This window comes from Canis aureus, chromosome 1, assembly GCF_053574225.1.
Source record: "Canis aureus isolate CA01 chromosome 1, VMU_Caureus_v.1.0, whole genome shotgun sequence".
Taxonomy (NCBI): Eukaryota; Metazoa; Chordata; class Mammalia; order Carnivora; family Canidae; genus Canis; species Canis aureus.
Window position 1 is genome coordinate 17634022 of NC_135611.1, and position 23844 is coordinate 17657865.

Sequence of the window (23844 nt, forward strand, 5' to 3'; positions counted from 1 at the left end):
GGGAAGCGAGAGCTTCCAATCAGCTCTTCATGGCCTCATCCTTAACTCAAGACTGTCACATCTGAGGAAATGCCTCCAACAGGAAAGAGACCAGAATAAATAAAGAATTAAAAAACAGAAAGAGGACAGAAGTGCTGCAAAGAGTGGAAGAATGTATACACAAATAGTATCCTCGGAGGAAACAGAATAGGACGTTATGGAAAACAAGCACCCAGAGAAGAAGGAGGAACTTCTAGAAATAATAAATAACTGAAATAAAAGATAAAATGGGTAAAAATAAATAAGTAAAGTCAAGGAATGCAGACTTGAAAAGAGATCCAGACAATGAAAGGGAAAAGGCATGAATATTAAAAGTTCAATCCAGTTGGTCCAACATCTGACTTAATAAGAGTGTTTCAGAAAGAAAAAATAAAGACTGAGCGTTATCAAAGAGAAAATACAGGAATATCTCCCAAGACTAAAGGGGCCAAGTCTTGGGACGCTGGGGACTGTACAGGGCTGCCAGATAAAATAGAGGATGCCCAGTTCAATCTGAATTTCAGATAAACAATGATTTGTCTTTTCGTAGAAGTACGTTCCATTGTTTATCTGGGCATCTTGTTATTTTCTATTTGCTAAATCTAGCAAACCCTCTACTTCTCATGGCCTAGCACATCAAACAGTCTGTGGCACGGCGAAATTAAACAACCACCCCAAAATTTAAGAAATACAAAAACAACTGTGCGCTGCTTCCGTGCCGCGGGCTTACTCCCCCATCGGCCCCTGGAGTACTCAGCACCCTTGTCTCCAGACAGAAGGGGGCCCTGCCCTGGGCTTGGGCTTTAGACAGCTATTTATCTCAAGTACTAAACAAGAAATTTGTTGTTGTTGTTGTTGTTTTTCTCTTCGGTCTCTTATGAGTTTCATTTTGTTTTTTTTTTCTTTTATTTTGGAAAGTGGCTGAGTAAATATGAATTACACCAGAGACAGGGCAGTAGGGGAGGGGTGTGTGGATATGGAGACCACAGCCTCCACCCTGGGGTACCAGAGCTCCCTGACTCCCAGGGGCACCAAGGCCCAAGTTTACAAATGCCTGCATGTTTTCAATCACAAGGGTTAAGTGGGAGAGAAGTTCTAGAAAATTATGCTGGATGGAGACTCCACCCATCCGGGCTCCCTGGGAAGCAGCTGGGTCCCAGGGGCTCCGGCCCAGCTGCCACCTGCTCCCTCGCTCCCAGGGCTGCTGGGAGGATGAGGGCACCTTCAGACTTTGGGACCTGAGGGGCAGACTCCCAGGCCACGGATGGGAATGGGGACCGGGCCCCAGATACAGCTGTATTTAAACCTTTTAAATATTTAGACATATGGTATATACCTTTTAAATATTTAAATATGTCTTTTAAATATTTCATTATACCTTTTAAAAATTTAGCCAGCTGGTCTTCTATAGTTTTGCCCCAGGCTCTACTCTGCAACAGCAAGGCCTGGCCTGGGGCCCATTATTACTATTATTATTATTATTCTTACTTTATAGGCCAGGCAGAGAAAGTTTCAGGATCTTGCTCAAGGACACATGGCCAGTAAATGTTAAGAGGATGGACAAAAACCCACACCTTTGGCCTCCATAGCCCAGGCTTGTGACCTCCATCAGGATAGTCAGGAGGTAACATCTAAAATGAAGTCCAAAGTTAGCACTGTGAAGTATTATTCAGAAACCAGAGAGTCAATTAACAGAAGATCAAAAAGGTGAAATTAACCGTCCACAGGGCTGAGGACTGGAAGACACTGTTGGGATTCCTCTAAAGCTGTATCCGTGTTTTCACAAAAAATTGAAACGGTTAGAAATCGTGAGGTTATGATCTTAATTTCACATCTCCTCCTTCAATAGAAACAACTTAAAAAAAAAAATCACTCTGCTCCTCAAAGCATTTCTCAAAAAAAAAAAAAAAAATGCATAAAATCTACTCATGGCTTTACCTAATGCAAATGCAAATCTGTCACAATTAAAAGGCAGTTCACTAATTGTAACCCTTAGGGCATGACTGCATTTAGTGTGGTCTCAAAAGCTGTTTACAGTGAAATATGGCATATTCCATTACTTGTCGGAAAAAATGTTACATAACTGAAAACCCAGAAATAGTCATTTTTTATGGCAAAATTAGGTTTCATGAATATTCAGGAAGAATTTTTAAATGTATTTTTCTTTTTTAGGTCTCTCTTCCCCCAACCTCAGTGCATTGAGAAGACCCTTCCCCAGTGAGAATTTAAAAAAAAAGAAAAAAAAAAGGAAGGAAGGAAAGAAAGGTGCGGGGGAGGGCTCAGCCTGCAACTACTTTTGGATCACGTATTCTAGAAAACCACACAGCTCATAAAAAAGTATTTGTTTAATTCGGAAGCAGCTGAACCGTTCTGTCAAACCTACCAACCAAACCTAAGAGCACATGTAATGAAATGTTAATGACAATCCCCCCTTACACCGGGTGAGTATCAAAGAGAAATTCCAACCCGGAGAATTTTTTTGTGTGTTTCTGTTCAAGCCCTGGGGAGGGAGAAACAGAGAAAAAAGAAAAAGGCTTACAACCTAAGACTTGACCCCAGAACAAAACCATGGCCCTTTGAAGAATGCAGTCGTGTAGCCTTTTATGTCTCTAGCTAACCAGGCCGCCCGATTGAAAATGTGAGGTCACACGGGGCTCCGGTCTCATCTCCCAGCTTGTTCTCTTGCTGGTTTACCTCCGTTCGCTCCATTCCTGAGCCTCATCTGACTTCCAACCCGTCAAAGCCTCCTGAAGGCTCCTCGAAATGAGCAATCCCGACCTGCTTCAACCTGTTCAGTTGTTTTGATCTTTCTAACATTTATCGACATCGCCCATCATTGTTTTATTTATGTAACACCTTTAAAGAGGGACCGGAAATGGTTTATAGTAAGAGGTACATAAGGACCAAAAATTCTGCAGAGGAAGAAAGGCATCCCTCTTCGACACCAGTGTCTGAAAGGCGTGTGCTGCAACCTTCCTTCCTCAGTTTCCACCCCAGACACCAGGGATGGCTCCACGGGATCCCAGCACACAGGCCGGATGAAAACTGCTGCATTTCCACTCAGGGGAGGTGCCTGCAACAGGCCAATACACAGAGGCGCAAAGCAGAGCAGAGCCTACCAGTGTGGGGGAAGGTGGGAAGGAAAGTTATCATTTAACCGGTACGGAGTTTTTGTTGGGGGTGATGAAAAGGTTTTGCAGACAGTGATGTATTTAATGCCACTAGGCTGTATACTTACGGATGGTTAGAAGAAAACCCATGATGTTACACAGATGTTACCCACAATTACCAAAAACAAAAAACAAAAAGAAAATCTGCACTGACCAGAGAGGAACGGGGAGGACAAGTAATGATGGATTTTAAAATGAAGATTTTAGAGGGGCGTCTAGTTGGCTCAGTTGGTTAAACGTCTGACTCTTGATCTCATCTCAGGTCCTCATCCCAAGGTCCTAAGTTCAAGCCCCACATTGGGCTCCACGCTGGGCACAGAGACTACGAAAGAAAGAAAGATAGAAAAACAGACAGACAGAAAGAAAGAAAATGAAGATTTTGGAAATGCATTCCAATGTCCAGTACCCTTTTTGTGACCATCTTCAGGGAAATAGCCTGATAAATATCAGCAAAGGACCCATAACCCCTAGCAAACAGCAGTCTGAGGGGCACAGGGCCCTGATTTCGAGCATTCATCCATTTCTGTGTTTAGGTACTCCTACCACGATATGTTTCAGATTACTAATACGTCGCTGATGTGCCTAAGAGGAGGTACATGCAGTGGGCGAGCGAGCCAGTGAGGGGCAGCTCCAACACACAGCCACATCTCTGTTCCCCAAAGGAAGGAAGGAAGATTCTGGAGTAAAATGGTTAAATAACATTTAAACTGGTTTCCTTACCACAAGGTTTCCTTAAATCTTCATCGCCCCACCATCTTTTGAGATTTTTTTTTTTTTTAAAGATTTATTAGAGAGAGAGAACACTCGAGGGAGCACAAACAGGTGGAGGGACAGATTGAGAGGGAGAAGCAGACTCCCTGCTGAGCAGGGAACCCAATGTGGGACTCGATCCCAGGACCAGGACAGTGGGATCATGACCCAAGCCAAAGGCAGACATTTAACAGACTGAGCCATCCAGGCACCCTCATTAATATACATTTTTGAATCAGAAAGAGGTGTTTACCAAATCTATTTGACTCTCTTGTTCTTCTAAGAGCAACTCAGAGGTACCCCATTACCCCATGTCTTTTGGGAAACATGACTATAAAGAAGTGAGTCTACTCGTTGGCAGCCCGCAAGCAGACACCACTCCACAAAGCACAGATGGCAGGGTGTCCAGAAGATGCCTACTGCTCTGTAGAGTGCCACCGATACTAGGAGTGACCAGGGCACCCTAATAGACAATCCATGTGGGGCAAGCCAATTTGGATCAAACTTACAGAACAATTTATATAGAATAGCCCAAATTGAGCCTCTGCTCATCGGCCCTATGCCACAGGGTTTGAGGGAAGAAAGGGCAAGTTTGGGTAGCTGCCTTTGGTCTTTCCTGTGGAATGGAATATCAACTTCTCTCCAGGACCCAGAACACATCTCTTATGATTCCAATTACCCCCAAGGCCTTAATATAGGTTAACTTCTAAAATACTCCAGGTAGGGTGCAGTATGAATCTAGATAAAGCTGCCAAGATACCTACAGAAAACTGATAAACCAGCTCGGTTCACAGAATGCCAAGGAGTGCCTAAACACAGAGGAAGACCAAGTCTAATGGAAATGAAGCTGGTAAAAGGAGGATCAGAACTGCAGAAAAGGCAAATGATTAATTAATTCCTTAGGGAAGGATAAGGAGGTCAATAATCTTAAAGCCTCGCAAATTAACACCCAAAAAAAGCCACGGTTTATTGGATTTGATTAGTAAGAATATTATTTTCACTTATTATTTCAACCCCTCCTAAACAGAGGAAAGGCCTTCTGTGATGAAAATCACGTATTTATGCTTCTTGGCAAAAGTGCTGAGAATGACAAGGCCATTACCGCCCATTGATGGGCAGTAAGAAGAGACAGAAGCAATCTGTCACAAAGGGACCGGCAAGACGCAGGGGGGCCACAGAGTCACTCCTCCTCGAGTCTAGAATCAGAGGAGGGGATCCCTGGGTGGCTCAGCGGTTTAGTGCCACCTTCAGCCCAGAGCACGATCCTGGGGTCCCCAGATCGAGTCCCACATCGGGCTCCCTGCATGGAGCCTGCTTCTCCCTCTGCCTGTGTCTCTGCCTCTCTCTCTCTCTCTCTGTCTCTCATGAATAAATAAAATCTTAAAAAAAAAAAAAAATAGAATCAGAGGAAATGGTTGTCCCACCTCGCAACCAAAGACAGTACACACAGGACAAGGAAAAAGCCATAGTGACCCTGGTGAACATGTTGGGAGCTTTTCTGAAGGATCAGGCTACTCTGGAACCACTCAGCTAGAAGTCAAAACAAGCCTACCAAGGCGCCACGCAATCACTACTCTCTCGGTTACACACACAAGAAGCAGGAGAGCGGGGGGAATATTTAGAGAGAAAGAGAAGATTAAGGCCAACCATTTCATGGGTAAGCCAGGTCTTCGGACAATTCTAACAGATCGAGTAATAAGCACTTAGGTCCAGAAACGTATACAGCTTCCCAATTAGCTCATTTCTAAGAACGAAGGGTTATCCATACTCTATGATAGAAAAAGATTCAGGGATCCCTGGGTGGCTCAGCGGTTTGGCGCCTGCCTTTGGCCCAGGGCGCGATCCTGGAGACGCGGGATCGAATCCCACGTCAGGCTCCCGGTGCATGGAGCCTGCTCCTCCCTCTGCCTGTGTCTCTGCCCCTCTCTCTCTCTCTGTGACTATCATAAATAAATAAAATCTTTAAAAAAAAAAAAAAGAAAAAAGAAAAAGATTCATTGAGGTCTGAAATAACGCAAAGAAACTTCCAATTATTCTTTTTTTTAACCTTTGAAGTACAGATCAGAAAGTGCTGATCTGATAAGCTGGATTAGCCAACCTGCTGTCTTTATTGACAAGCATTCCTTAAGACTTTCTGTCCACCGGGGTGCCTGGGTGGCTCAGTTGGGTGAGCATCTGCCTCCTGGTTTCTTTTTTTTTTTTTTTTTTTTTTTTAATGTGACTCCTGGTTTCAGATCAGGTCATGATCTCATGGTCTTGAGATCCGGCCACATGTCGTCAGGCTCCACACTAGGCACGGAGTCTGCTTAAGATTCTCTCTCCCTCTCCCAACATTCCGCCCCTCTCTTCCTCCCTCCCTTCTGCTGACTGGATGCTGCTGAAACTACAGGTTGAGAACTCCACCAACTCATCCACCAGCCAGAGAACCTGGAGTTCTTTCATGTCATTGTTACAGTAATGGCATCTCACTGCCTACAGCTCAATCACCTCCTGCTCCAGGGAGGTTCTAGCCAATGTAACCTCTCAGATTCAAAAATCTCCATGTAAACACTGCCACTCCATTAGAAGCACCTCTTAACCGAAATGCTAAGGTAGCATCTTTGAAAAAAAGCTCTATTTAGCCAACAGGCTGCCATTTACTCAAAATAATACTTTTCTTTCATCCCTAGATTTTGAGACCATTTTTATTGTAAGAGTAGTATATGCTCTTCGTCAATCCTCTAAAACCCAAAAATAGAAGCAAAAGTCTTTAGGAAGCCCACTAGTCAGAGGTAAGCTCTGATAACATTTGAGATATACAGACTTCTAAATGCATACATATGCATAAATATAAATACACATATACATTTTTAACATAATAGGCTTTGTCACATTCAACAATATCTTTCCGTGTCTATGCATGTTTCTATCATGCCGGACATATGTTCATGTTAATTCAGTGCATACATTTGTTCAAGAATACCCTTTTAAATTTAGATTTTGATATTTTCCAAAAAGATTTTGCCAAGGCAAGGAACCACGAGAGAGACCTTTCTTGGAGAATTCTTGCAAAAATAAGAACACTTCAAAAAATAACCTTTAAGATATACAGTGTTGAGTTTCACCCATTTGCTTTAAAATTCTGAAGATGTATTTTTAACTCATGTGGTAAAATGAAAGATGAAGGAAACAGACATTAAAGTCATTTACTCTCACTCTTAAATCATAACCCTTATGTTTAACTTCTGTCGTTCTATCCATCGAGAGATGACAAATTCTTGACTTCACAGTAAACTAGGCTTCTCTGTGGATAAGCATTTATTCATAAATGTGCAATATATTTATCTGTATTTATCCATATCTGGTATCTCAGTACGCTTTCACTTCCACTTTCCGAGGGGATCTTAGCCTGAAGGAAGCCTTATCAAAATAAGCTACTTCCCCCAGTTCAAGGAGAGGATGAATCCAGAAGCTCGCCAAGCTTCAAGAGAAAAGGCAAACATTGGTTGAGGATGCGAAAGAAAATCATGAGTCAGCAATTTAAAAAAAAAAGAACTGGTCAGAAAGACATATTACGGTAGCTAGTCAACTCTCTAAGGTACCTTGAGTCAAACTTATAAGTCAAATCCCTATTTTAAGTTAAGAGGCTTCTTACATATGCAAAACCACAGACCAAAACCCAAGTATAAGAAAACTTTTTAACCCCATTTATAAAGCACAACCCATTTATCTGCTGATTTTTAAATGTTCCTAAGTACAAGGGTCCCAGGTCCCAGGACACCTGAATGGCTCAGCAGTTGAGCTTCTGCCACAGTCCCCAGATCGGGCTCCCTGCATGGAGCCTGCTTCTCCCTCTGCCTGTGTCTCTGCCTCTGTGTGTCTCTCATGAATAAATAAATTAAATCTTTAAAAAACAAAAGGGGTGGGGGGAGTCCCAGGTCCCTCTAAAAAAGAAGGAGCAATCTGCCTAAGAGATCCAAGGGATGAGGAAGAGGAAGAGAGGCAGGGAAAGGGGAGGGGAGGCGGGTGAGGAGGGGGAAGGGAAAGGGAGGAGGTGGGAGGAGGGACAGGGAGAGGAATAGGGTGTAGATACAGAGAGACATACACAATTAAAATAGTGGCTGGTGATGATGCAGGTCATACTTGAAATGCAATTAATATTATACTTTTTGTTACATTTTTCTATTTCTCAAAAAAGAGAGGAAGAGAGAGAGAAAAGAATTCTTTTACCAGAGCAACTGAGGCTGATAAGAATTTTAGCAAGCAGATAACAGATACCATTAAAAGTTTAAAAAAAAGAAATACCTAGAAGTCGTTAAACAGGTAATAACCACCCTTCCAGGGAAGAAATGGGGCCCTGGGCACAGTAACTGCCCTCTGGGTAGAAGAAAAGCAAATGTTTGGATAAGCCCAGGTTATAACAGTTAAAGTACTGACAAGAGTACTTAATTTTATTTAGGAGTTTTTTTTTTTTTAATTTTTATTTATTTATGATAGTTACACACAGAGAGAGAGAGAGAGGCGCAGAGACACAGGCAGAGGGAGAAGCAGGCTCCATGCACCAGGAGCCCGATGTGGGATTCGATCCCGGGTCTCCAGGATCACGCCCTGGGCCAAAGGCAGGCGCTAAACCGCTGCGCCACCCAGGGATCCCTTATTTAGGAGTTTATATTTCTTAAGCACCTGCTCTACGTCTGGAAAAATGTCCTTTTAAATCGAATGTTCAAGTTAATGTGACTGCTATTCTCTTAATAACTGTGTATTATAGAAAATGTAAAATATGTATGAAGAGCCAAGTAAAAGTACTATGAAGAAAAAGTAAAATACATAACATATAGATATATACGTTCCACGGCTCAAGAAAGACAATCCAATGGCTTTCAGGTAAAGCCCGAACAAGCACCCTTTATTTGTGCCAGCTACCTGGGAACAGGGAACTTCAGGGCTTCTCTACCTCTACCTAGATAACTTCAGAGCTTTTAACTCTTGCATGTTACCTAAATGCCTGGGGAGAAGAACAAAGAAAATCAAGAAAAGAGAAATATAGTCCATACTAGGCTGAAAGAGGGGCCAGGAGAGGCAAACATTCAGATACATTCTCACTTAAAAACAAAACAAAACAGGGATCCTGGGTGGCGCAGCGGTTTGGCGCCTGCCTTTGGCCCAGGGCGCGATCCTGGAGACCCGGGATCGAATCCCACATCGGGCTCCCGGTGCATGGAGCCTGCTTCTCCCTCTGCCTGTGTCTCTGCCTCTCTCTCTCTCTCTGTAACTATCATAAATAAATAAAAATTAAGAAAAATTTAAAAATAAATAAAAATAAATAAAAATAAAAAAAAAACGAAACAGGGCAGCCCAGGTGGCTCAGGGGTTTAGCGCCGCCTTTGGCCCAGGGCGTTGGGGACCCGGGATCAAGTCCCACATCAGGCTCCCTGCATGGAGCCTGCTTCTCCCTCTGCCTGTGTCTCTGCCTCTCTCTCTGTGTCTCTCATGAATGAATAAAACCTTTTAAAACTATATAAATAAAACCAAAAAACCTCGAAATGAAAATATCAGATTTCCTATTCACAAAATTAGAAAACACATGATGTTGAGCCACAATAGGATATGTTCAAAACGGCCCTTTCATGTGGAATTAAGAGATTTAATATTTAGTTTATGTACTTTGCTAAAATCACATACAAATTCCAAAACACTCAGTTTCCCACATTTTCCTCTATAAAAAAAACTATCTAACTGACTGAGTGGCTCAGTCAGTTAAGCGCCTGACTCTCTTCTGCTCAGGTGGTGATCTCAGGATCATGAGATCAAGTCCCACGTGGGGCTCTGTGCTCAGAGCGGAGTCTACTCCGGAACCTTTTCCCCTGCCTCCCCACTCGCACACACATACACACACTCTCTCTCTCTCTCAAATTTTAAGTATTTAAAAAAAAAAAAAAAAACTAAGAATTCCATCCTGAGTATGCCCTTATAAAATTAAAAGTTCCATAAAGATTGTGTTTTATTTTTATTTTTTGTGTGTGTTTTATTATTCAAATGATTAAAGTCCTTTAAAATACATAGGTTTAAAAACAAATAAAATGAAATACATGGGTTTCTTCTTTTTTTTTTTTTTTTACGTGGGGTTTCTTAACCTAGACTAGGACATAATCCCAGAAAACCCTTACAGACTACATTCTGCTCCTTCGATGTTCTGATTTCCTCCTTGATGTTCTGATTTCCCAGAATATAGGACATCCCCAGCAAGACAACTACAATAGCAGAGCAGGGAAATAATTTTTGAAAGCAAAGCGCTAACCTAACAGAAACTTCTGCGGAGGGCTCCTTTCATTTCAAAGCCCCTGCTCAAAGGAAAATCAATGTGCATGTGATTTAACTCCTCTTGGCTCCCCGGGGGGGGGGGGGGGGGGGGGTTGCAGGGTGAAGTAGCTTTCAAAAGCTGGCCACCTCAGTCACTTCCTCAGGAAGTGGGATTGACCACAGCTCACCCCCAGCTCAGCATGGTCTCTGGCATTCAGAGAGGGTCTAGGATTTGGAAGACGACACGTTCACCACCTCTAGCAATACTGGCCAGTCTCACATGACCCAGACGCTCCTGCACACTCACACGTGGGGGGCTTCTGCTTTGCTCTGTGGCTCTCGTGGGGGCCCAGGTGGACGGTGACAAGTCCCTCCCTGCTTGCTGCAGCTGATCAGACCCTTTCTCTATCTCCGCTCTTCTCCCACCAGTCCATCTCAGCCACCCAAGAGGCACAGGACACAGGGTGCTGGATTCAGCACCCTGTGATGAAACCTGTACCAAACATACCCAAATTCAGCACCTCCAGTCAATCCACATGACCACTGTTTTTCTTTTGCTTGCTCAAGAGTCAAAAATAGAATTGCGCTGACTTGCCCAGAGCGCTGAGGTTCTTGAGCAGTGGAATATCTACTTACTGAACATACAAAGCTTCCAAAAATACCTGTCTCAGGTTTTTCTTTAGAAAGCAGAATGTAAATTTAAAGGGCAGGGCTGCCCTCAGGTTAGCATTTCAAAGCAATGGCTCTGGCTTGAAAAACTCCAGCACAGAAGTAAGAGTGTGCTGAATACCAAACCACTGCTGGGACCTGAACAGTGAGCTCAGTTCTCAGGCCGCACAACCCAGGCTGCCGGGCTAGCCAAACCTGCCTATAGAAACGTCCTCCCCAGGGCTGTCCTTCATTTCACCTCCAGGAATCCCTCTGGAAACCAGGTAATCCACCTGACGTCTCTGCAGATATCTAGTGTATGACAATAAAAAGGTGCTTGGGGCAAGGGCTTGCCCAGACAGACACCCACTGAGCTAGCGAATAATGAAAGAGAACCTTCAGCTAAGGAGATTACCATGGGATTCTCACTCTCCCAGCAGCGCTCACACAGCCAATAAATCCTTAAAGTTCAGAAAGAAGGAAGAAAACAAAAACTGCTCTTATCCTTTCTTTTTACCCCCCAAAGAAAAAAGGGCAAGGATCCTATTTCCTATCTCTGGATGACATGTCATTGATCTTATGGCACATGGGGCAATGCTTTATTTTAAGAGTTTATTTATTTATTCATGAGAGATAGAGATTGAGAGAGAGAGAGAGGCAGAGACACAGGCAGAGGGAGAAGCAGGCTCCATTCAGGGATCCTGATGGGACTCGATCCCGGGAATCCAGGATCACGCCCTGGGCTGCAGGCGCAGGCGGTGCTAAACCACTGAGCCACCCAGGCTGCCCCCCCCCCCGGGGGGGGGGGCGGGGAGCATGATTTAAACCAAAAAAAATATATCTCCCCAAATGGGAGGTGTCAGTCTAAAAAATGTATGGTGAAGCAAAACTCTGGAAAAAATGTAAATGTCCATCAGCAGGGAAATGATTAAATCAACTGCGGTATGTCCTCTTAAGAAAACTGCGGTAAAATACATATAATGTGAAACTTACCATACTAACCATTTTCAAGTACGGAGTTCAATAGCGTTAAATACATTCACATTATTTATAATATATTCTTTATTATGGAAAATTATGCAGTCATTAAAGTCAGGTAGATGCGGAGCACCTGGGTGGCCCAGTCAGTTGAGCCTATGACTCTCGGTTTCAGCCTCAGCTTATGATCTCACCAGTCGTGGGATCCAGCCCCAAGCTGGGCTCTGGGCTAAGTGGGGCATTCACTTGAAGACTCTCTCCCTCAACCCCTCCCTCACTTCGAAAAATATTTCGCTCTTGCTCTCTCTCTATAGTAAATAAATAAATCTTAAACAAAAAAAAAAAAAGCAAGGTAGATGTGTCATAGGTACTGATGCAGAACAATCAAGATACACCATTTAGTAGGGGGGGAAAATCAGGTCATAAAACAGTATCTAAATTACAATAAAACTAAAAAAAAAAAAAAGCATACTGCATTTTATTTTTCATACAGAAATGTATACATACATACAGAAATGTAAAATGAATAGATATGTCAAGTTCACAGAAAGGTGTAGGATGCACACCAAACACTCTGACACTCAAATCCAGAAAGAGCAGGGGATAGGAAGGCAGGGGGGAAATATTTTTCAAAGTTCATCCGCCAGGCTAGGTGTGCATTTTCAAAATCTCATACCTACAGGGAAATGGATGCAAGTTTCTATTTCCTGTGAACTTTGGGATCAAGTTATCAATCTTGGTAAGTTCTGTGAAAGGTACTTTTGCTATAACCCCATTTCCCACGGGATTTATGTTCTTTTAACTAAAAGACCCTGGTGCTGACGATTTACTAATTCATCAATGAGTTTACAGAAATACTGAAAGGGTCTAGGCTAAACCGGTCACCATCAATAAGCTTCAGGAAAGTTCATTACAGCCTCTGCTCAAATAGTTTCGTGACAAAGTAAGGGAAAAAAATCGTAAATTTCTTCACTACTAGTTAGATGTAAAGCACCTTTTTTTTTTTTTTTAAATGAAACATGTTTGGTGAATTCCAGTATATCAAACTTAAGAAATCACCTGCCCATTTAAGCGCTAAAACAAAGGATTCCTCGTTCAAGAGAAAAACCCATAAAAGCTTTAGCATTCCTCTGGCATCTTATAAATACCACATTTTTTAGCAGCATCTCAGCAAATTCTATCTTGAAGCAAAGTATAGATTTTCTAAATCAGAATTGATAGTTTGGGTATACAATGGAGAACTTCAAAGTAATTTCCCTTTGTCACCTGAATAAGCCTTCTCCGTTTTCACATATAAACCCTAAATCCTGCATGGAACCCTTTGTCCCTGAAATGCTACAATCAAACCAGCAGGTCCGTTTTCTGTGGTTTCTTACTCATCTTACCAGCAATTTTTTTCTGATCTTAAATACTAAATTTAAAATATTTGCAAATGTTTTTGAGGCCTCTAGCACTAGACAATACGGAAGAGAAAACCAGTAGCTCGAGGTTATCATGCACTTCTCGGGGGATTTGTACAGTTTCAAATGCTTGCTTGCTTCCCTTGGAGGTCTTTGGAATTCTTAACTACCCGAAGTTCTGAAGTATTGCTCCGGCTCTAAGGCAAAAGTCCATGGTTCTCAAGTGGGGTGATTTCGCCCCTTCTCCTCCACCGCCAACACTGATCTCTAGCGAGGTCCTGAGATTCTTGGTTATCACAATTTGGCAGGGGGTGAGGGGTGCGCGCTCGGTATCAGGGATGCTGCCAAACATCCTGCAAAGCACAGGGCAGTCCCACAACACAGCACTGTGAATCCCCAAATGTCTGTAGCGCTAAAATTGAAAAATCTGGCTCCAAGTAAACAAGAGATTTTCCCTTCATGACCCTGTCCTGCTCGCACCAAGATCTAATCCTCTTAAAGTCACCATAAACCTGCCTTCCTCCCATCCCCCAGGTCATCCACACCAGACTTCTAGGTGGGGATGGTGGCAGGTCACTGCTCTGGCTCAGCTCAGCTCACCCAGGCCCCCTTCCTCTCCACCAGCTGAGGAAGGGCGTGCACAAAAAGCTCCCTGCCTCCTTATCACAACTGCTCTCACGTTCCAGAGTGAGGCCCTCACTTGAGCATCAAACGACTTTCACCAGACACCAGTTTCACTTAAAACGTGTTTGGAATTATGAAAGGTACTACGCCATACAACTAAGAGAGCATCGCCCCGAAGTTATCACTCGCAGCAGGCCTACTGGCTGTTGACTTTACAAATAAACTCGCTCACAAATTCTCTTCCTGGAGTAGAGAGAAAGCAGAAAAACACAGTATGAATCACATCGTTTCACCAATCATTATATTAAAAGGAAGAGATCGGAGGAAGCTCTTGCCCTAACTCCTCTCAAGGCCCTCCCATTTTTCACTAAGTTCATCAGTGACAACTGACAGCGGGAAGGATGTTCACCCAGGAATGTTCCACCAGAAAGAAGGGATTACACAGTCCAGGAATGTGGGAAAAGCTGCGTTAAACACATGTGTGCTTCACACAGACACACGCACACACAGCTTTCTTCCCTGAACTTTCAAGTGCTGCTGTGAACGCCCAGTGAGAAGAATCTTCACTCTGGGGACCCAAGCTGGGAGCATCACCCAAGAGTACTGGAGGCCATAAGCTTTTGAGCGAGCCATCTTGGGGACACGTTGGAAACAAGGCATAAGCAACTGTTCTCCCTGGGAGATGGTAGGACCAAAAGGGAACATGTTCTGGAGTGGAGTGTGGGGGAGATGCTTCTGGTCCATTTTCCCAGAACGACTTTTAAGTCTGTGTTTCTCCAGGTAGCTCTACTCCGCAGGCACCTCCACATCAACCCCAAGACAACTCAAGAGAAAGCAAGGGAACACATCTTCAAATACGAAGGAAGAATAAAAAGGTAATTCTAAAGGGGCTCTGCCTTAACTTTAACGCCACAGAAGTGATGATCAAAACCTCGTTCAGCTGGGTCTACAATTACTGCCAAAAGGAGGCTATCTGTGTTGTAGGATGCACAGGCACTCAAGGAGGTACACATAGATGTGGTCAAGGAAGAAAATTTAAGGCAAGGGAGCAAGGTATCTCTCAATGTTTACCTACTTGCAGTAGCCAGAGCCACATCAGTGTCGTGGAGCGAGCCAGAAATACCTCATGGATCTTGACAACAGGAGAAATACTGGTTGACCCAGAAGCAGTGGCTTTGAACCTCAAAGATATTTGAGCCTGCCACCGACTGGCTGTAGAAATGACACCTATAAACCACAGTATGCTGCAGTGGTTAAAAGCACGGGCTTTGGAGTTAGACAAATTAGAGCAAGTCCTGGCTCTTCCCTTTACAAGTTACAAGATTCTGGGCAAGTTACTTAACCTCTTCAAGCTTCTGTTTTCTCATGTGTAAAACGGAAAAAAATAAGATCCACTTCACAGTTACTGTGAAGGTTAAATAAAAGAGTCCAGGGGAGCCTGGGTGGCTCAGTCGACTGAACGTCTGACTCTTGGTTTCGGCTCAGGCCACGATCTCAGGGTTGTGAGATCGAGCCCCATGTTAGGCTCTGTCCTCAGTGTGGAGTCTGCTCCTCTCCACTCTACTCACTCACTCTCTCTCTCTCTCTGTCTAAAATAAATAAATAAGTAAAATCTTAAAAAAATAAATAAATAAGTAAAATCTTAAAAAAAAAAAAATCCAGGTAGGCACTTATTCCTATCTGGAATATCTGGAATATGGTTAAGTACTAATTACTTTGAGTTATCATAACATCAAAACAAGGTCTGCGAGAGTCTAGCATAGAGAAAGTCCTAGAAGGAATGAAGCCACAACTCCAGTGCTCTCAGATAGAGGATAATAAGATTGATGCCATTAGAATTCCCAACCACTACCTGCGATATAATGAGCATCCTTAAGTGCCTCTTGCAGATAGGCAGCCTCACAAGGTCTTGTGAGAAGCACAACAGGCGTAGAACAAATGTTTCCTATCCTCAATGACCTGAATTAAGAGCACCGTGTAACCAAAGAGGTTAGAGGTACATGTGAAATTCCAGCGGAGTTTGACAATGTCCTAACGCTTCAGACGGGAGGAACAGAAATGTTTCACAATTCTATGAATCACCTAAATCAAAACAATCAAAGCCTAATTATTACTACTCAAGTGCTAAACTGTGTGTTTCATCTTTCCCAAAATTAACATTGGCCCGATAAACCAGATTTGCCAAACAGATATTACCTATGAGGGGCCCCAAACGTGTGCACACGCATACGTGCACGCACGCACGTACTCACACCCCTACCTAGGAGAGGCCTCAAATATACATCTATGTACCCATGAGACCCTAAACATTAGCCTTGAACAATTCCTCCAGCCATTTACCCAAATTTCCTACCTCCAGCGTCTCAGTCTGATGCTTAACTCAGACAACGGCTGCTGCTATACATTTACGGAGCAAATGCTGAAAGCTAAACATCATTGTTTTTTGTGATTTTGAGTAAACAAGAAACTGACAAAGATTCCAGCTCGTACGCCTTAGCTACTATACTGAAGAGTGATAAAGGGTGCAAAATTGGGGTCAGAAAGACCCAGGTATGCATGCCAACTCCCAACAGCTTAGCCTCAAATTTCTCAGCCATAAAATAAGACCAACCCTTGGGGGTGTCTCATTAGCCCAATGAAAACTACCACCCATTTAGGGTTAGCAGCAACCCTGCCCTCCAAGCTACACCTGATTAGACCTGGACCAATTAGCTTGTGGCCTGAAGAATCAGAAGGGGCCTGAGAAATACGGGCAGTGTTACTAGTAGTTTTGATGAAGACGTGGAGACACAGGGGCTGTGGGACAGCCACATTTGTCAAGCACACCAGAAAGAGAACGCAATGCAGTTAGTTCTACCAAGGAAGAGACACAGAGAGACAGCAGAGAATATGTGGCCCCGAAAAGAATGCAGAGTAATCTTAGCACAAGAAGACACGGGACCTCCTCCTGGCAGCAGCCATGGCCTTATAATCAGCTCCTTTTCTTCTGGTGTTAGTTTGAAATGTGATGTCTTGATCACGTGTCCTGTGAGGTTACATAAACTCCAAACAGTCTGGCATGTTTTCTCATGCCTTTCCATGCGAGTCTTGTGTATAAAGAGTTACTGTCGTCCCAATCCATTCTCCTAACTTCGGCCTCCTGAGCAACAAGCGTCCTCACTCACCGCATCACATGAAGGCTGCCGTGTGAGGTCGGTTCTGATTCAGCTCTACCCAGTGATCACCGGCACTGGTAGCTCACACTACCCTCACTGGGTCACCTGCTCATGCACCCCACAATCACCCCATGGCCTTCCCCATGAGCACACACAGTTCCTACCACCTGACTGCTGCTGGCCTGTACTTTTACAGACCCACTTTTTCTGCTGGTTCTTGCATGATCCTTAGACATGTGACCATCCATTTTTGCTTTGCCTTCTGACATCCTCTAAGCGTCTATCTAATCTTTTTTTTTTTTAAGATTTTATTTATTTATTCATGAGAGACACACAGAGAGACAGAGAGAGAGAGAGAGAGAGAGGCAGAGACACAGGCAGAGGGAGAAGCAGGCTCCATGCAGGGAGCCTGATGTGGCACTCGATCCTGGGTCTCCAAGGATCAGGCCCTGAGCTGAAGGCGGCACTAAACCGCCGAGCCACCCAGGCTGCCCTCTATCTAATTTTTGACTCCGAACTTATCCTGACACGTTTCATGCTCCAGGAAGGCTCTGGACTGCATTCCAACCTCACCCCCAACTCAGATGAACTTCCACAGTGCCAACCCCTCTCTTCAAGGCTGGCCCCACGGCCTTGCCCATCCTGAACACCCGGCATTTCTGCTATTCCTCCAACTCCACCCCATTCCCCGCTGCCAGCAATCTGTGATTCCTCAGCAGCTGCGCTCACAGGCCAGGGAGACACCCCCACCACACCAGGCACAGGATTCTTCGCCAAACGGGGAGCCGACAGATTCAGCCAACAACTAAAAATCCTATTCGGTGTGCCAGATTCGTATATCATAGAACTCGGAGTCCAGATTTCCAATAAGATCTGAGATTCAACTAGAATTCCTGTGAAATGGAGTTTTCTTATAGAGATAGGGATGGTAAGCTAGCTCGAGTAACACACATCATTTTATCATTCGTTTATCTAATCAGTGCATATCCCCAAGTCTAAAAAATACCCTGGGGGCACCTGGGGTGGCTCAGTATGAAGAACATGCAACTCTTGATCTCAGGGTTATGAGTTCAGGCCCCACATTGGGTGTAGAGATTACTTAATTTTTTTTTTATTTAAAAAATTACAGGGCACCTGGGCGGCTCAGTCAGTTGAATGCCCAGCTCCTGATCTCAGCTCAGGTCATGATCTCAGGGTCCTGGGATCGAGCCCCATGTCAGGCTCTCTACTCTGCAAGGAGTCTGTTTGAGGACTCTCCTTTTGCCCCTTTCCCTGCTCGTGTGCTCTCTCTCAAAAAAATAATTATTTAGAGATTGAAAATTTTTTAATGTTTAAAAAAAACTTTTAAATTAAAAATACACTCAAGTTTTGCAGTCTCAGGACACCTGGGTGGCTCATTGGTTGAGCATCTGCCTTTAGCTCAGGGTATGGTCCCGGAGTCCCAGGATCGAGTCGCATTGGGCTCCCTGCACGGAGCCTGCTTCTCCCTCTGCCTGTGTCTCTGCTTCTCTCTCTCCCTCTGTGTCTCTCGTGAATAAATAAATAAAATCTTTAAAAAAAAAAATTTGCAGTCTCTTATAGTTCAAACACATAATACACCAAAAGCTAGCTCCTGAAACTCAATTCCTTGTCTGGCCAAAGATCAAGAGCTTCCCACAAGACCTCCTGATCCAAGGACTCCAGGGTGGTTGTCTTTATCATGTGCCGGAGAAGCAGGTGGTGTTGATGAACAACCATCCTTCAACACTTCTGCGTGAGGTGGCTCACCATAACTCCTATTCTAAGGAAAAGTCACAAGTCACCTCGATTCCTTGTCAGGCACAAAAGCAGAAATAGTGGCAGGCCAACTGCTGAGTCCTCCTCTCTCATCAGATACTCTGAACCAAACATGGCACAGTCACCCTCAAGTGTCAATTTAAGGCCAGTCTTCATCACAAAGACTGAACATAAATACCTCTGCCACATATCTCAATATTAAAATTATCTTCTGTTTTATCAGACCACAGGTGTCAAGGAGTTAAGATAATAAAGAAATGATGCAGTTATGTACGAACAGGAATAAACTGATCTGGTCAGATCATGTATACGTGGAAATCATGCCAGTCTCAGCACCTATGACCAAAAACCAGTTCTGACACCATTTGTACTCACTGGTATCATATACAAAGACAGGGTGAGCCCCTGCAGAGTCATGCAAGTTCTGGAGAATCAGATCACTCTGGAAGCAAAGGAAGCAGGTCCAAAACCAAGGGAAACAGAGGAGAGTCTTGCTACCCAACGTGTAGTCCAGGGACCAGCAGATGACCATGACCTGTGAGCTAGTTAGATATGCAGAATCTTGGGCCCACTCAGTCCAACTGCATCATTATCTGCATCATCTAACAAATCCCAAGGTGATTTGCATGCAAATTAAAGTGTGAGAAATGCTATCTAAATGAGGGTACCCAGGGACTCTGAGCAAGAGGTCCAAGACACCAGCACCAAGCAGGTACTGTTATTTGGAAAAGTGGTATGACTTCAGAGCCAGCTCATCCCTGGTCCAAATCCAAGGCCACTCACTCACTAGTGGTACCACCTTGGGCCAGTCTCTGGAGTCTCACCAGAGATTTTTTTTTTTTAAGATTTTATTTATTTATTTGAGAAAGAGAGAGCAGGAGCAGGGGGAGAGAGAGAAGGTGACTCCCTGCTGAGCAGGGAGCCCAACATGGGGCTCAATCCCAGGATCATGACCTGAGTCGAAGGCAGATGTTTAACCAACTGAGCCACCCAAGGTGCCCCCAGAAATGTTAATTATACTTCACAGGGGACGTTAAGTGTAAGCATCTAACACACGGTAAACTTGGGATAAACACTGGTTCCCTCTCCATTCAGAAGCAGACACCAGCCTGGCATGGCTGTCTAGATCCAGTAATGCAGAGAGATAAACTACGAATATCTGGGAGACAAAAGAAGTCCAAACCAAGGGAACACAAATTTCTGTAACCAGAAGACATTGCATCATTTTCACACTATCTTTTCCAGCCAAAAGGGGAACTCAACATCAATGAACATGAACACATTAGGGCACCAGGGAAATTTCACTGCTAAATTTCTTTAGATGTCCATCCAACATTCCAGACCAGCTCTGTCCAACAGAAAAAGAATGAAAGCCACATATATAGTTTTAAGTTTTCTAAGTCACACTTAAAAAGGGGGGGGGGATAAAATTTTAATTTTAATTTAGTAATATATTTTATTCAACTAAAATAGCCTCATTTCAACACATAATCAACATGAAAAAGTATTAGTGAAATATTTTACATTCTTTTTTTTATCCTTTGGTGTTAAGTTTTCAAAACCTGGTATATAGTCTATGCTTACAGCTCATCCCAGTTAGGACTAGCCACACTGCAAGCACTTAGCAGCAGTATGAGGCTAGCACCCACTATACTGACAGAGAAGTTTTAGACATGAAAATATTACCCATCGATTCCTTCTACACTCAATCTTCTATCACCACCAAATCCCACGGTGCAAGATAATGAATATCTGGTCGCTGTCAAGCAATGTAGAAAGCAAAGTGTCATGGGAAAAAGGGATGGAACAGAGGTGGGGGCTAACCTGCCATATTTTCACAATCAAGTTTTGTTGCTTTGTAACTCTGGTTAACATAAATTACATCAACTAGACTATAACCATCACTGACTAGGGTGGATTTTTCTGGAAACAAAGACAGTTGAAGTAGGAGACCTTACTGACAAAATTTACCCAACATGTTCCAACTACAAATAAACGTACAGCCCAGTGAGAACAAGGACACTACCTTCTTGCCTCTATTCCCCCACTTTAAACCAGATATAGGGCAGCTATCACTGAAGACCTCACAGACAACGCAGAAGACACACTGTGTCTTTTCATGGGCCAAAACAAAGTTACTTATAAACTAGGTAAAAGGCAGGACAGAAGAAACAACACCCTCCAAGCTGAAAAAAGAATGTCAGAGCAAAGGCCCTTCCCCTAATCCAGGGAAGCTGAGGAACACAGAATACCTAAAATTTGAGGAAGGACTTACCATGTACCAGGCACTCTGCTAAGCACTTTATATGCACTTAATCTTCATTAACAACCCTCAAGAAAAGTATGGCCTAAAAACTTAAGGAACTCGCTCAAGGTCCCACGGTGGCAGGATGCAGCTTGAGGTCATCAAGGGCTCGGCAGACAGGTGTAGGGCACTGAGAGCCAGGCAAAGGCCACTGAAGATCTCCGTGGCTGAGCCCCCAGATTTAACTAGAACACGAGACATGATCACTTCTCAAACTAAAGACCTCAAACTACCTCTTCCACTCTTGCTATGTTAAATCAGCAAAACTGCTAAAGACCAGCTTACCAATGAGTACCTGTGTGGTTCGCATGATGTAAGGACTGTAACTTCTGAGCTGGCTCATACACCACCCAACACATAATAAGCGCTGGAAGGCAGAGAGACAGTAATGACGCAAGCTATCTTAGACTGGGAGTCCAGGGTGCTGGGTTCTAGTTCCACCTACTGACCCTTCCCCTCTGCCCAATTTGGGCTCACTCCAGAAAACGAGGAGGTAAGTGTAAATATTTGAACTATTTCCAGCTCAGGGATCTTTAAAAACAAATGCAAAAACAAACCAACCAAAAAAAACCCAGAGGGCTTTGAATTTTCTGACTTGGTACGTTTTTCAACCATCTAATTACGATTCAGATCCCTAGAAAGAATCTGCTCCTCACAGAGGCAAATTATCAAAATCAATACCCATAATGAGACCAATGAGTCAGCCTTTGGAAAATAAGAGTTTTGTGTCCCAAAAAGAAAAGGCTAGGTTGAGAAAACATTCAAGAACTACACCTTGATTTTATCTTCAGGCCTCTCTATGTCCTGCAAGATGCCTGGAATCTCTAATTACGTAAAGTTGTACTGAGACCTCACTGAAAACATTACCAAAAAACCTGCATTTCCTGTCCCTAACGACCACCGACCAAGGGCTACTTAGGAGGGACGACAGAACAGCTAAAAAGGCCACTGTGAGTCTGTCTAAAAATTACTTATTTCAGTCTCCAGATTTAGATCAAGTAGGATTTGCTCTCGCCCTCTCATTCTAAAAGAGGAAAAATTCAGAACTTCCTGTCTGCAGAAGATGATTCAAGGAATTCTTTAACTGTGTTTATTATTGAACAAAAGATTCTTCTCGGCACTACTTTGAATTTATCCTTTTCAAAGAACAAATAACAACAAAAACCTCTCTGTTCCTTCTCCCTTCCAATTTGTATCTTCACCCTATAGTGCCCAGTAAAACTGTACTTTTTTCAACCACTATTTCTTGCACCATCTCTGATGTACATACTGTCCTCTCTCCATGAGTGAGGTCAATGGAGAAAACAGAGCTAATTACAAGGGAACCTCGACTGTGTCCCAAACTTCTCCATTTCATGTTCTCACCTCAGTCATCATAAACCACAATCTCTAATGTGAACCTCATCAGTGTCTGTCTAGCACCTACCCATGCCCTCTCTCAGGCTCCACCTCCTAGCCTCCATACCCTTAAACACCTTTCATGGTTTCCTCATCCCCACCAATTCTGGTCCCCAAAGCAGAACGGCCTAGTGGTGAGGAACAGGCTTCAAATTCTGCCTCTAGTCTCCTTTGAGATGGCGGGCCTTGGCCAAGGTCTTCATCTGTTTCCCACCTACACCACGGGAAGGAATAAAGGCACCCAGCTCCTCTCACTGTTTCCGTATCACATGAGACAACAAGCGCGAAGGCCCACCAGACAGGCTGCAGTATCTGCAGAAGTCAGCTACTGCGATTACTTTCTGCCTCTCTGGAAATGCTTTACCCTCCAATTTTCCAAAGCATGCATCATTTAGTAAGTTCCTCAGCTCCTCCTTCTTTCAGGCTTTGACTATACAAAGCTTCCTATCTTATGGAACCTCAAACTCATCCTTTTCTACATCTTTCTTCTCTATCATCTCTGTTCTAGGCCAATTCATCCCAGTCCAGTCCAGCCCAAAGAGATCCTGGTGAGGAAGGGCATCTCTATGGACAACTCAACCCAACTTGAACTCACTGTATCAAGCCCCTTCACATCCACCCTCCAAATCTATCCTGCCTGCTAAACACAGCAGCTCACAGGCAAAAGCCACCAGTAGCAAGGAGCCTCAAGGAGCAAACCTGGTGCCATCCTCTGCTCCTCCCTCTCCAGAAGGGCCCACCTTCTCATCGGGTACACACACCTCCCCCATCTACTGCCCCATCCCACTGTTATCGCCTCGGGTCAGGTTCTCCTCTCTCCTGGATCTGCTGTGGTGGTAACCTCATTTGACCTCCCTGCCTCCAGCCTAGAGTGTCTCCATTCCAGCCTCGGACACTGCCTCGAGACCAGCTTTCTGCTAATACCGCCCACATGAGGAAGTTCCCACTTGGAATGCACTGTCAGAACGACCTTCAGAAGTCTGGCCCCTGCCTGCCTCCAAATGTCATCTCCTACTCAACCACTCTCCACCCCACCCTCCCACCCCCGCTCACACCACCAGGCTTGTTCAGTGCCTTTCCATAAACTGCTCCATCCGACTCTTGTACTCCTTCCCTAGTCTTTGCCTGCTATACCTACTCTTGTCTTTCCCAGTTCAGCACAGAAGCCACCTCTTCAGGGGCTCCTCCCTCTTGACACTGGACATTAGGTGGCCCATTCACATTCCTAACATAGCATACCTAGGCTACTTCCTGCTAGAGTTTTCTCTCTGGGTTCTTTTACCCCTCATACTCCCAGCGCCTAGCACAATGTCTGGTGCATAGTAAACATTCAGTACCTCTAA

The 23844-nt window shown here is 44.0% G+C and overlaps 1 protein-coding gene across 7 annotated transcripts in view; it reads right to left on the reverse strand.

Moving 5' to 3' along the window:
- Positions 1-23844, reverse strand: part of ZNF532 (zinc finger protein 532) — a 106212-nt gene that overhangs the window by 77051 nt on the left and 5317 nt on the right. The window contains exon 3 of one of the 7 annotated variants that reach the window (XM_077891579.1): positions 3343-3510. The exons of the other annotated variants lie outside the window; for them this stretch is intronic. The gene's annotated coding sequence lies outside the window, so the exon portion shown is untranslated. The remainder of the gene's footprint in view (positions 1-3342; positions 3511-23844) is intronic. 7 annotated transcript variants of the gene reach the window in all.